General features: G+C 37.3%; 1 protein-coding gene across 3 annotated transcripts in view; it reads left to right on the top strand.

Moving 5' to 3' along the window:
• The first annotated feature begins 4,243 nt into the window (after positions 1-4,243).
• KLC1 (kinesin light chain 1) overlaps positions 4,244-12,766 on the top strand; it is a 45,187-nt gene continuing 36,664 nt past the window's right edge. For all 3 annotated transcript variants that reach the window (XM_070942222.1, XM_070942231.1, XM_070942239.1), the window contains exon 1: positions 4,244-4,370. The gene's annotated coding sequence lies outside the window, so the exon portion shown is untranslated. The remainder of the gene's footprint in view (positions 4,371-12,766) is intronic.

Raw genomic sequence — 12,766 nt, forward strand, 5'->3', positions numbered from 1 at the left:
TAAACTTGTAAATATGCATCTGTATGTAGGTAAATATGTAGCTTTATATACTAGCCGGAAGTCACAATCTCCAAAAAGGAGAGGGGCAGATCAAAAAAAGTTTAATAATTAAAAATGTATTGTCTGCAAATGGCAGTTTGTAAAGCTAATTGATTCCCAGATGTGATGAAAACATATTTCCTCTCACAACATATACACAAATAGACAGCTTCACTGAATAAAGATGAAGCTCAGCAAACTTAAATCCATGCTTACTCATTAGTAAGTTCCATTGAATTCACTAGCTCTCACTCCCAGATAATAGGCCCTTGGTATGTAATGTTTCTTTAAGCTAGAGGTGTGTGTGTGTGTGTGTGTGTGTTGCACTATTAAAAAAACAGCACTCAATATCAACTATGCATATGTAATCTTTATAGGATAATACCTGTATTGTTTTAAAAGAATGCCCGGAAACTTTTCTCTCAATCTGCTCAATTGGTCTAAATACAAAGATGTCCTTGAGTCAAACTTGACGTCTTGTGGATACATGTAGACTATAGTATTACACAATTTTAGTGGAAAAAGTACAGAAAATATTTTGTTACAACCTTCATCCAGGATTGTACTTGTTTTACTTTCCAACCTAGGTCACAGATCTGGTAATCTGCCATCCAAGTAGTAGCTAGACCTTACCTTGCTTAGCTTCTGAACCACAGACAAAACTGACTTGATGCTATTATCTGCTGAGTAATCTACCTTAGAATCATATATAAAAATAGCCCATGTTATCCTGAGGTTACAAGATTGTTTTACACAAAAGCTGTATGCCTGTACAGAGTAAGCTTAAAGCTGATGAAGCACAGGAGAAATACATTGTCTCTGCTCACAAAATGGGAATTTTTCCAAATTAGCATTCACACTAGTTATAGTCACTAGCCAACAACAATGTTTAGCCTATCTTTATTGAATTCTTTGAAAAATATCTCATTATACTTAATTATACTAATATATTAAATAAAATATATCAAATCCTAGCAGTCATTTCCTGAACCCAATATTTTTCTTGGACTACCTAGAAAGAAATAATTTGAGTCAGTATTTCTTTCCTGTTTTGGGGGCCAAGTTAATTATTTTCTTTTTTAGCCAGAGCTTTTGCTATGCGTATGATTGAAAGCATAACTCAAATTCCTTCATATTTTGCTGTGACAATTTATTTCCCTGCCCTCTCCCCTAATTGATTCATTTGTTGAATTATTGATAAGAACTGTTGTATTCTCGAATTTCATTTTCAGCATTCACCACCAAATGTGAGCAAATTGTAATGAACAGAAATAACAAAGACCTGGACAAGAGAACAAAAGACAAGGAGAATATAGTATGTGCGTGCATGTGTGTAATATAATTCCCTGAAAAGAGTATCAACCACTTAATGTTAGGCTTGCCTTGTACATGGGAAGATTTTGAAGGCTTTGCCGTTTACACAGGAAGATGAGGCTGAATCGTATCTTGTGGATTTTGGGTGTATCTGCTTCATTTTTCTATCTGCTGTATAATATTACACAGATGACCTTCATGTCTCTCAATAGCAATCTTTTGAGTACTCAGGTTAGCAACACAGATGTTAAAAAGACAAAAAGAAATGGACAGATGGGCTTGAAGGGACCACACTCTAGATGTACACTACAACTGAAGTGTAATATTAATGTTTTACAGTTGAATATAGGAGGTAAAGAGGAAATGCATTTTTAAAATCAACTTTTAATAGCTCCAAAATAAGCCTCTTTAATAGAGGAATCTCTAGCAAAACATGCTGGCATCCCAGAGGGATATGCTTTTATTTACTTTTCCTACACTTAGAGTCAGCCAGGTATTCTTGCAGATAGCTGACAAACCTGTAAAAAGCAGCTGCAAGGTACAGTAAGCGTAGTATGAGAATATTTGGAGTTCTATATAGATACTGACATGGTTCACACAATCTAATATAAATTTACAGAGCCCTTTTTTCTTCCTAGAAATTTTGTTCCAGATAAGGCTGATTGGTGATTTAGTAGAATAAATGATTATCTGCTTAGTCATATTATGTCTCCGTTATTAACTTCTAAATGTTTTCTGATCCACACCACTGTCCAAGCTCTCTAAAATAAAATAAAAAACTGGACTTTTATTATTTATTTTTTCCACTTAACCAAAGGTAAGATCGTCCAATTTAGTGTGGATGTTTGTGCTTCTTTGGTTCCATCCTTTTCTTTTTAAAATAATCCCAAGTTACCTTCCAAGGCAACCGTGAAATATTCCCTTATGACTTTCAGAGAGTTCGTAAGTTATAATGCCAACCACTTTGGTTGGTAGGCAGGTGTTATCTAAAGACAACAAATCATTTAATAAAAAGGTAGATGTAGGGCAAGCAATTAGAATGTCTAAAATAATATGTAAAATAACTAGCATTTTAGAAACATATCACGAGATGAATCTCCATGAGAGAAAAAGTATATATAAACTTTTGGATATATAGATAAAATTTATGTATCATATATACAAATTATATACAACCAAAAGTCAGGTCCCATAAGCCAATCATAATCTTCTTCCCAGAGAAATATTACTGTAAGTGTTTACAGGTAGTGCTCCATTTATAACCATGTTTTCAGCCACCAAAATTACAATGGTGAAGACTTGGGAAGCAACAGCAAGCATTTGTTCGCTCTTGAACAGGTTCAGCAAGCATTTTCACCCAGCTGCCTTCTCTCCGTTACCTGCACCAACCTTTTGCTATCTCCTTTTCAGATCCAGCTTTTCTGGCAAACATTTTGTACTTTCCTACTTCTTTTCTTTCTTTCTGAAGTGCGCTGTCTTCAAAAACAGGTAAGGAAAATAGAAACAGGAATGCTTCTATACTCCAGCACATGGATTATATTGACCTGCATGGTTTTAAATATTTAATCGAATAGTTATTAAGTAAAATGAATGTTTTTATTATTTGTAAACACACAGAAACATGTACAGCTTTCTAGATTAATATTTATTTTCAAACACATTGTACACTTTCTCTACGTTTTATGTGACATAAAATGCTTCATTGGTGTTGCAAGAACATAATGGGAAAAAAGGTAGTCTGCCAGGATAAAATAACTTCAAAAGAATTTGGAAATTTGAGTTAAAATGAAGAAAATAATGAACCAGGAGTCCTGGGATCTCGGATCTCAGAAATATTTTCTAGAGGATGGTACTGTTGTTGGCAACAAAACAGCAAAGAACTTTGCAACACCATAAAGATTAACCAATTCCTTATTCCTGAAATGTTTGTGGATCATAATTCATTTAAATAGGCATGTACAGTGGTTTGAGATCTGAAAAAGAATATTCTCATAAGGAAATGATGAAGAACTGAAAAATACTGTACATCTTTCCTAAATTATCAAGATGGCATCACGCGTACTAGGATAAAAATTCTTCTTGTTTTTCGTTTAGTCATACATCCGATTAAATACATTAACCCACTCAGTATAAAAATGTTATCACACCCAACTACTGTTTTGAAGTTATTGCTCATCATTCTATGTGCCCCTTTCACCATTTTCTTTTCTTCTCTTCCCCCACTTTGAAAATAGCAGATACATCCCCCCCTCCACACACACACACATTGTTCCATGAGGCTATACAGTACTTCTTGTTATTTGAATGCAGTGGATTGAGATCCAGAACAACTGAGTGATCTAAATTTATGTAACAATGTAAATATGTGCCCTATGGAACATATTACCCCCTGAGGTCAAATTGGCTCCCACCCTTCCGCAGGAGGCTGAAGTCCTGGCTCTGCCAAATGGCTTGGGACCCTAAGGGGAGGGGCGGACATCACATTGGAGGTGGTTGTTGACTCAAGAGGCAATCCCACCGCCCCCCCCCACTCCCGCTCATCCCGTTTCATCACTGGCATTCACGAAATGATGGCACCACCATCTCCTAGAGAGTCCCATCACAATGCGAGCCACTCACAATTACCGATATCGATCGGCCACAATTAAACCCCGGCTTCTCCTCCCCGCCCGCAGCGTGGCGCATGCGTGTTTGTGGGGAAAGCCTTCTCGTATTCCTCCCTCGCGCTTCTTTAACTTTTCCAGCTCTCCGCCCGCCCTTCGCATCCTTGCTTCTCGGAACCAGTGACATCATGGCTGTGGGCACGCGCAGAATTGTGGGCCGGGAGGGGCCGCCATTTTCGGAGAGGAGAGGGGTGGGGCTAAGGCCGGTCAGTCAGGCTTGGGAAGCCGGGAAGAATTTGTCTCCCGGCCGTGAGAAAACGGAGGTGTAAGGGGGGCAACGGCGGTGCCGGGGTCGCTCCCGCCCCGTGATTGACAGCCCGGTCTTTCCACCCGGGCGGTGAAATCAGAGCAGGGGTGAGTATCGGCATGGGTCCCCGCCGCTTTCCTCAGCATCCTTTTTCCTTTCTTCGCCAGCAAGGGAACCCGGCGGCCTGCCTGCCGCCCATCAAAAAATAAATAAAAAAAAAAATGCTGATCGCTCTTCGGACTAAGCGGCCGAGGCGGTGGGAGCTGCGGGCGCCAGCTGTAGGAAGAGCTCCGTGTGTGCGTGTAGAATTGGGAGTAGATGAGAAGGAACAAAGTGTGGTGCTCACCAGCGGCGGCACCGAAAACGAGAAGCGGGTCCTGTGTGGGAGGGAGTGGATAGGTTCATGGGTGGGTGATGGAAGAAAAGGATGTCACATTTGGGGCGTGTTGAGGGGAGCATCTGAGAAGATGAAGACCCAAAGGTGCTTTTTTTTTTTTTTTGAAGAGGCAACTGGACTTTCTTGTGTGTGTGTGTGTGTTTTCTTTGAAGACGTTTTCGCTTCTCATCCAAGAAGCTTCTTCAGCTCTGACAGGATAGTGGAGAATGGAAGGATTTATATTCCTTGCAGACAGCTGGTCATGTGCATCCTTTTATAGAGGGTCGCTGAAGCACTTGGAGGTTTATCTGTGTCCTCAGGGTCACCTGAGTAGTGCTCCTGGTTCCTGTAGTCTGCAATTTTTTCTCTGGAAATCAAAGAGAAAAAAAAAAACCAAGAAAGCCCAGTTGCCTCCTGAAAAAGCACCTTTGGGACAACCATGACCTGGATGACTGAGAATCTCTCCAGATGAGAAGATGAAGAAAAATCAGGTCTGGATCGAATATTTGCAGACACAGAGGATTTAGGAGGCTGATGGCAATTCTGTGTAAAGTGTCTTCCGTTGCCAATTTCTCATTCTACAAGAAAAGGCTGATTTAGATGTCTATAAGTGCTGGACTAATCTCTGAGGACAACGGCCATCCTTATTCTGCTGCTGATGTTGCTCTTCAGAATGAAAAAAAAAAATTAGGTAATTGAGGAAGAGAGATTGAAGAGGAAGGAAATGGTTCCGTTCATTGGGCATGTGTTCTCTGACTCCCCCCACTTGTGCTTACTGTCCTTCCCCTGCTTTTGACAATTTTATGTTGCAATTTGGGGCCTGACAACATCCAGGAATGGGGATATCTGATAGAATAATGAAGTATGATCCTTCGGATGTTCGGATCTGTATAGTGCTGGCCTATTTTTCTTCTGCATTAAAAAAAATAGTTTCAGGTTGGTTTTGCAATTTTTAAAGTTATTAAAAGCTTGTGTGTGTACCATTCACAACTTGACATAACGTAGATTTGTGTGTAGATTTTTAATGTATATCATATAAAGTATGAAAACATTGTTTTCCTGTCATCTTTTTATTGGATAATTGGTTTTTTTTACATTCTATACTTTACCTTTGTTTTCTTCAATAGATGGATATTTCTGGGGTTTGTATGTATGTTTGCTTTTTCCTGAAATGAGATCAGAAAAATGATAGTTCTGTTTTCCATTTTTCTGTGTTTTGAGTTTGTAGTCAGAGCCATAAGTTTTTTTTTTCCCCCAAAAGGCTTTTTATAGCTAGAAGATTTTGGATTGGAAACATGTAATAGCAAAGCTTATTATCTGTATGCATTATAATGGATAGTCTTGATAGGATTTCAGCTTATTTAATAATTTATAGAGCTAAATTTTTAATAGCTAAAACAAAGCTGCACCTTTTGGTTTAGGCTACTGATATATGAGTTTTAAAGGACTGTCTGGAAGTATTTATTCCCTTTTGCAATATGGAATAGTTTGGGTGGAGAAATTTAATGAAATTTAGGAAGGCTGTAGCGTAAGTCAAACTCAACTGCATGATACCAACATAAAGTAAAAATTAAACTCAGATTCCATTCTTGTATCTGTTTACCTGTGAGTAAACCATGTTGAATTTGGCAGTTAATATTCTAAGTAGGCATTTATACCAATAAGTTATAAATGGAATTAAGAATGTTTTTGAAACCATTTATTAAATAAATAGTAAAAGTATAAATGTTTTCCGAATAAATTTAAATAACGCAATATTATAGAAAATATCTTTTTCTACAAATTTCCAAAACAAGTCTGGTAACAAGTAAAAACTGAGTTATAAGTCTTGGAATGATAAAAAGGAGAATCATGAACAGTAAAGGTCAAACAGATTCATTAGGCAAAGCCCTAATGTGTTTATAAACCAGTAACTGTATTGAAGCAAGCAAATTGCTGACCAGGAAAAATATGAGATGATATCAGGCTTGAAGCTTGGAATAGTGTGGCTCTAATGCATACCAATTTAGCAAAGTTTATATGCCAAAATTTATTGCAATCAATTTTAGGAAGTCAGGATTGAATAACATTTCTATATTATATTGCAGTAATCTATCTTCCATGCGCCTGATAATAGGATTGATATATAGAATTAATATGGCATTTTTGAAATTGCTAAATGAAGATCGCATATGAAAATATTAAAATAAAAAGATCAACTGTAAAATATTAATATTTTAACAATCATATTGTACTTGTGGCTTTTTTAAAGCGGAAAGTAAATGAAATATGGTTTAGAATAAGAAGGCTAAGAAAAACTAGGTCATTAGTTTTTCTAATGTTTGCAATTTCAGATTAAACCTTTAAATATGTAATAAGAAAATGGAACGTATCTAACATTTTTTTTAAATGAAGAGATTTATAAAATGAAGATCAACATATAATATATACTAGTGTGTATAGTAGAAGCTTTTTTAAAAAAAATGTTGCTTTCATTTTCTACTTAAGAAGTTCCCCATAAGGATCTAACCAAATCTGCACCTATTTCTCTTTCCTTTTGTTTTTTATTTTATCTGTTTATTTCTCTTACTTCCCTCAGTGCCCTTGGGATGTTAGATTGTACCCTGTAATGCAGTGTCTGGCTTCTTATTGTAGGCTGAATTCCCTTTGGACATGTGGATTAGCGCAGTTACTCTTCTGGCTCCATTTCTTTGATCTGCTTCAAAGCCATGCTTTGATATCCACATTTTAATTTTAAATCTCAGTATATACAATGTGACAACATGGTTCATATATATTTCAGGATTATTTTAATGATAAGAATGAGTAGCTCAGCGCATAAGGCAATAGAAATCAAACTATCTGAAAGAGCTGTTTCAATTCCTCTTTTGAAGGGAGGAAAAAGGGAAATTGATATTCAGTTTTTAGAACCTATATAAAGTAAAATCTTTTTGCTTTAGATCGTTCTTAAGAGGATGAAGTGTTTATAAGCTTGATAATACGTAGAAGAATTTGGGTAATGAAATATTTTAGAAAAATTATTACCAGCTTTTTTTCTGTGTTTGATTAGTGATGTGGAAATAGATGTTTGATCATAGAAAATACGGATTTGTTTTAGTTGCTTTATTTAAACAACCTTAAAAATTGTTGCACAGCCAGTGATTCATTGGAAAGTAATTTTTCCCCTTTCACTATTTTCAAATTATGTAATAAACATTCTAGCCTTTCTTGGAAAGTACTGTAAACTTGTATTATAGGTAATATAAATAAGCCGTTTTAATTAAAAAGCTGGAAAAATTATAACTAGACAAAAATTGCAGCTAATGTATTATAAAGATTAGAATTGTAACATTTAAAGCTACTTTGTAAACAGCTTCTTTTCACCCTTATAATATTTTTGTTAAATATTAATATTTAATACTGGATAATCCTAGACTTATGATCACAGTTGAGCCCAAAATTTATATTGCTAAGCGAGACATTTGTTAAGTGAATTTTGCCTCATTTTACGATCTTTCTTGCCACAGTTGTTAAGTGAATCATTGCATTTAAGTTAATAACACGGTTATTAAGTGAATTTGGCTTCCCCATTGATTTTGCTTGTCAGAAGGTTGCAATAGGTGACCTCAGGATAACTGCAGCTGTCATAAATATGAGTCAGTTGCCAAGCATCTGAATTTTGATCATGACTATGACATGACCATGGGATGCTGCAACGGTTATATGTGTGAAAAATGGTCATCAGTCCGTTGTTTTTCGACTGTTGTAACTTCAAACAGTCACTAAACAAACTATTGTAAATTGAGGACTTTACAAGGCTGAATTTATTTAAGAAAATTTATATGGCTGCCCAACTCACTCTCACTCTATGCAGTTTACAAGAATAAAAACCCAATATAAAAAACAATAAAATAAAAAACAATAAAAAAGCAATAATCCCTAGTCCCTCTGGCAACAACAGTCAAATAAGCCATTTGATGAGCTCCATCCAACTCTTGGGTCCCCAGGCCCATTGGAAAACCAGGTCTTCAGGGCCTTAAAAAAGAGTGTCAAAGTGGGGACCAATCTTATCTCTGTAGGGATGATGTTCCATAGGGAGGAAGCTACCATGGAGAAGGCCTTCTATTAATGCTTCTGAAATACTTTAAATGTATTTAAATGTATTAAATACATAAAATTCACTAAGTCTGCATTACGATTACTATTAGTCTTCTCACCGTTCCTATCACCCATATCCTCCCACTTATGACTGCATGACTGTAACTTTGTTGCTTGTATCCTTACGATTTATATTGATATTGTCTTTTTATGTACACTGAGAGCATATGCACCGAAGACAAATTCCTTGTATTTCCAATCACACTTGGCCAATAAAGAATTCTATTTATTCTATTCTAAAAAGAATTCTATACATGTTGCCAATTGCAACATTATATAATTTTGACAGACTTCATCTTTCATGTATTTGAAAATAATCTATTTCTTAAATTGCATTGTTTTAGATCTAATCAGGTTTATTGCTTGACAAATTTGTTTTTGGTTGTGTACAGCTGTGTGATTTAGAATAATTTCATCAGATTCAACAGGGAGAAACTTATTGATCTCATATTTTTAGGAAGTTTGGGGAGCTGAGGTGAGGAGGCATTGCTTTTCAATAACAATGCCAACCCTACCAAGCAGCCTCTCAGAAGAGATCAGCTTAGCTCTCTTCTTCTAAAGATGAAGTTATTTAGAAGCTTCTAAAGCTGGAGTTGTTTCCAAGAGCCTTTCTCTGATTTTAGCATGCCATCTTTCACATTTATTTTATTACTTGTGTTTTTATAATTGGTGTTTTTTGTCTTTTTTATGGACGCTTGCACCATATATATTTTATTTGATTTGGATAAATTGCTAATAGTTTTTTGATTGTGATGGACTAGAAGTGAGAAGAATAACCTTTTCTGTAGAAATGGAAGATTGTATGTTACCCTGTCTGAAAAAAATTTCAGAATAGTCTTTTTGGAAACATTTGGTTGTCCATAGACTTGTCCTTGTTCACTTTCTCTTTCATTGTGGTCCACCCCAGACCACCCCAATGATGCCCTCGAAGTGATGTCCCAGTGTCTGGAGGTCGTGCGGGTCTGGATGGGGAGGAACAGGCTTCGGCTTAACCCTTCCAAGACCAAGTGGCTGTGGATGCCGGCGTCCCGGTATAGCCAGCTGGTGCCATCTCTGGCTATTGGGGGCGAGTCACTGACCCCCACAGAGGGGGCTCGCAACTTGGGCGTCCTCCTGGACACACGGCTGTCTTTAGAAGAGCATATGACGGCCGTGGCCAGGGGGGCTTTTTATCAGGTTCGCCTGATACGCCAGTTGCGCCCCTTTCTGGATCGGGACTCCTTGTGCACAGTCACTCATGCCTTGGTTACGTCACGCCTGGACTACTGTAACACTCTCTACATGGGGCTCCCCCTGAGGAGCACCCGGAGGCTCCAGCTGGTGCAGAATGCGGCCGCGCGGGTGATTATGGGAGCGACGTGGCGCTCCCACGTAACACCTCTCCTGCGCGAGCTGCATTGGCTCCCGGTGGTCTTCCGGGTGCGCTTTAAGGTGTTGGTTCTCATCTTTAAAGCGCTCCATGGCTTAGGGCCAGGGTATTTGCGAGACCGCCTGCTGCTACCGATAACCTCCCACCGGCCAATACGCTCTCATAGAGAGGGCCTCCTCGGGGTGCCGTCGGTCAGGCAATGTCGGCCGGCGGCCCCCAGGGGGCGAGCCTTCTCTGTGGGGGCACCCGCCCTGTGGAATGAGCTGCCTCCTGGAATACGATTGATCCCGGACCTCCGGACCTTCCGTAAAGCCCTGAAGACGTTTTTATTTCATCAAGCCGGCCTAGCCTAAATGGTTTTTAATTGGGATTTTAAATTTTATGGATTTGGGGTTTTAAATTTGGGTAGCCAATGATTTAATTCTTTTAATTATCTTAACTTTTGCATTTGTATGTTTTTTAATTTTGGCTGTTCACCGCCCTGAGTCCCTTCTGGGAGAAGGGCGGTATACAAATTAAATAAATAAATAAATAAATAAATAAATAAATAAATAAATAAATAAATAAATAAATAAATAAATAAATAAATTTTCCTCTTTTATCACATCTTAATTTTTCGTTACCTTTACTTTTAGGGTATAGTTCTTAGCATATTACTGAAGTTTGAATGTGGCTTCAACCTAAAACCATTGCCCACTGCTACTTAAATTGTGCCTAATTTGGATAATGTTAGTGTAATTCAGACTTAGTTCTTCATGACATGATGAAGGTTTCTGTAAGAAGAAAATGTCCTGTAAAAGTATATTTCTCTGTGAGTTTTGTGTAGGAAGTGATATCTGTATTCAGACTTCAGTTAACTTATTTGCCAACAGCCCCAAAGTCAATTTGAGCAATCAAGAATGTTTAGGAAAGAGAGGTTTCACAAGAATAGCTATGCTAAACTGCCAAAATAATCTGAAGTGGGCTTTCAGAAAATAACCAGAACTATCTAATTCTGAAAGGAGTCTGCAGGAATTTTCTCTTTCACTTTCATGGGAATACTGCAAATTTGACATTATTGGGAATTACTTGATTTTGCACAAGAGTCTGTTTCATGCATAATAATCCTCAATTAAACTAAAAGAAGCATCTCTTGCTCCCTTACTTCACTATCTCCATTTCTTAAATAATGAGGTCATGCACAGATTGTGAATCAGTTTATAATTGGGAAATTAGTTTAATCTTCATTTACCAGCCAGTATCTGAGATCATCATATAGCGTAAACTGGGATTACATTCTGCAAGAAAGTGTGATTTAAAGGGAAATTTGATTTAAACAGGCCACATACTCTAAAGTAAACAGTATGAAGACTTTGATCTCAGTTTAGTAGTATTTGAATGAATTGGATGTGCACATCACTCTAAACTATAAAATTGGGTTTTATCCATATATTTATCAAACCAGCTATTTCAGTTTGTAAACAATTTATGGTATGTAGAGTTGGGACAACTGGGGGCCTCAATGCTTCGTGCCAAATTAAATGTAATTTTAAGGTAACATCCTGCTTTTGATTTTTAGAATAACTCAAAAGACCTACTGTGGACTCCATCCTGAAAAAGCATGGACTTCTGCCTTAGTGTCAAACATGATATTTGTTGATATCTGATGAACATGATATTTCAAAAGCATGAAATATCTACATTTCTCAGTGTATGTTAGTTCAGTAAGTTAATCTGTTTAGAACATTAAAGCTAACTGTATAATGTTTTATCTATGACAACTGTTGAAAAATAGTGATCAATACATGAATTAGCATAGTGATTTGCTTTTTTATATTTTGTAAAAATCTACTACCTTCAGTTCTTCTTTATTGACTTCAGTTAGAACCAGCTGTCTATTGTTAAGCAAAGTGGTTGCTATGTAGGAAATCATGGGACTGCTTTCTTTTTTACCCATTTCCCTGCCCTGTGGAATGCTCACTGTGCTGCCATAATAGCAAGCTTGCAGCAGCTGCCCATAACTGACAAAACTACTGTAATCAATTTAACATCTCTGACTTTTGCCTCCTAATGATTTTACTTCAGCTTCCCTTTCCCCCACTCCACCTCTCTTTGGAGTGCTCTCTCCAGTGATGGGATAATTAGCAGTAAGAAATTAATGTTTATAATTAATTGGAGAAGAAGGGATTATAAGAGAGTAAGCAGGTACACAATGGAGGAATGCACATTGGAAGGAATGCGGTGAAGCCAGCAGTCCCAACTGCGCTAGGCAAACAACTACTCTATTCCCCTTTGGGTCTCTTCTTATAATCCCTTCCTCTCCAATTTCTAGTGGAGGATGGGGGGAAACAACGGATCAGTCAAAGGACAATGTATATTGACTATAATGGTGATCATATGACTGAGAGACACTGAGAAGGTTATAAACACGGCCATTGGTTGTAAAGTTATTTTTTCATCACCGTCTTAACATTGAACTGTTCCTGAATGAGTTAGTCGGTAAGCGAGGTCTACCTGTAGTTGTCCAGAAAAAAAAAAAGAATGTAGAACTTATTGCAGAATAATACCAAGGAGATTCATAATTTCTTTGCCAATGATATTTGGTGTCTAGGTATGTATTCATGTATTATATGTACAGAAAT

The sequence above is a fragment of the Pituophis catenifer genome, unplaced genomic scaffold (assembly GCF_029215685.1).
Source record: "Pituophis catenifer annectens isolate HBS135680 unplaced genomic scaffold, rPitCat1.0.hap2 SCAF_1, whole genome shotgun sequence".
In the NCBI taxonomy this organism is placed as follows: domain Eukaryota; kingdom Metazoa; phylum Chordata; class Lepidosauria; order Squamata; family Colubridae; genus Pituophis; species Pituophis catenifer.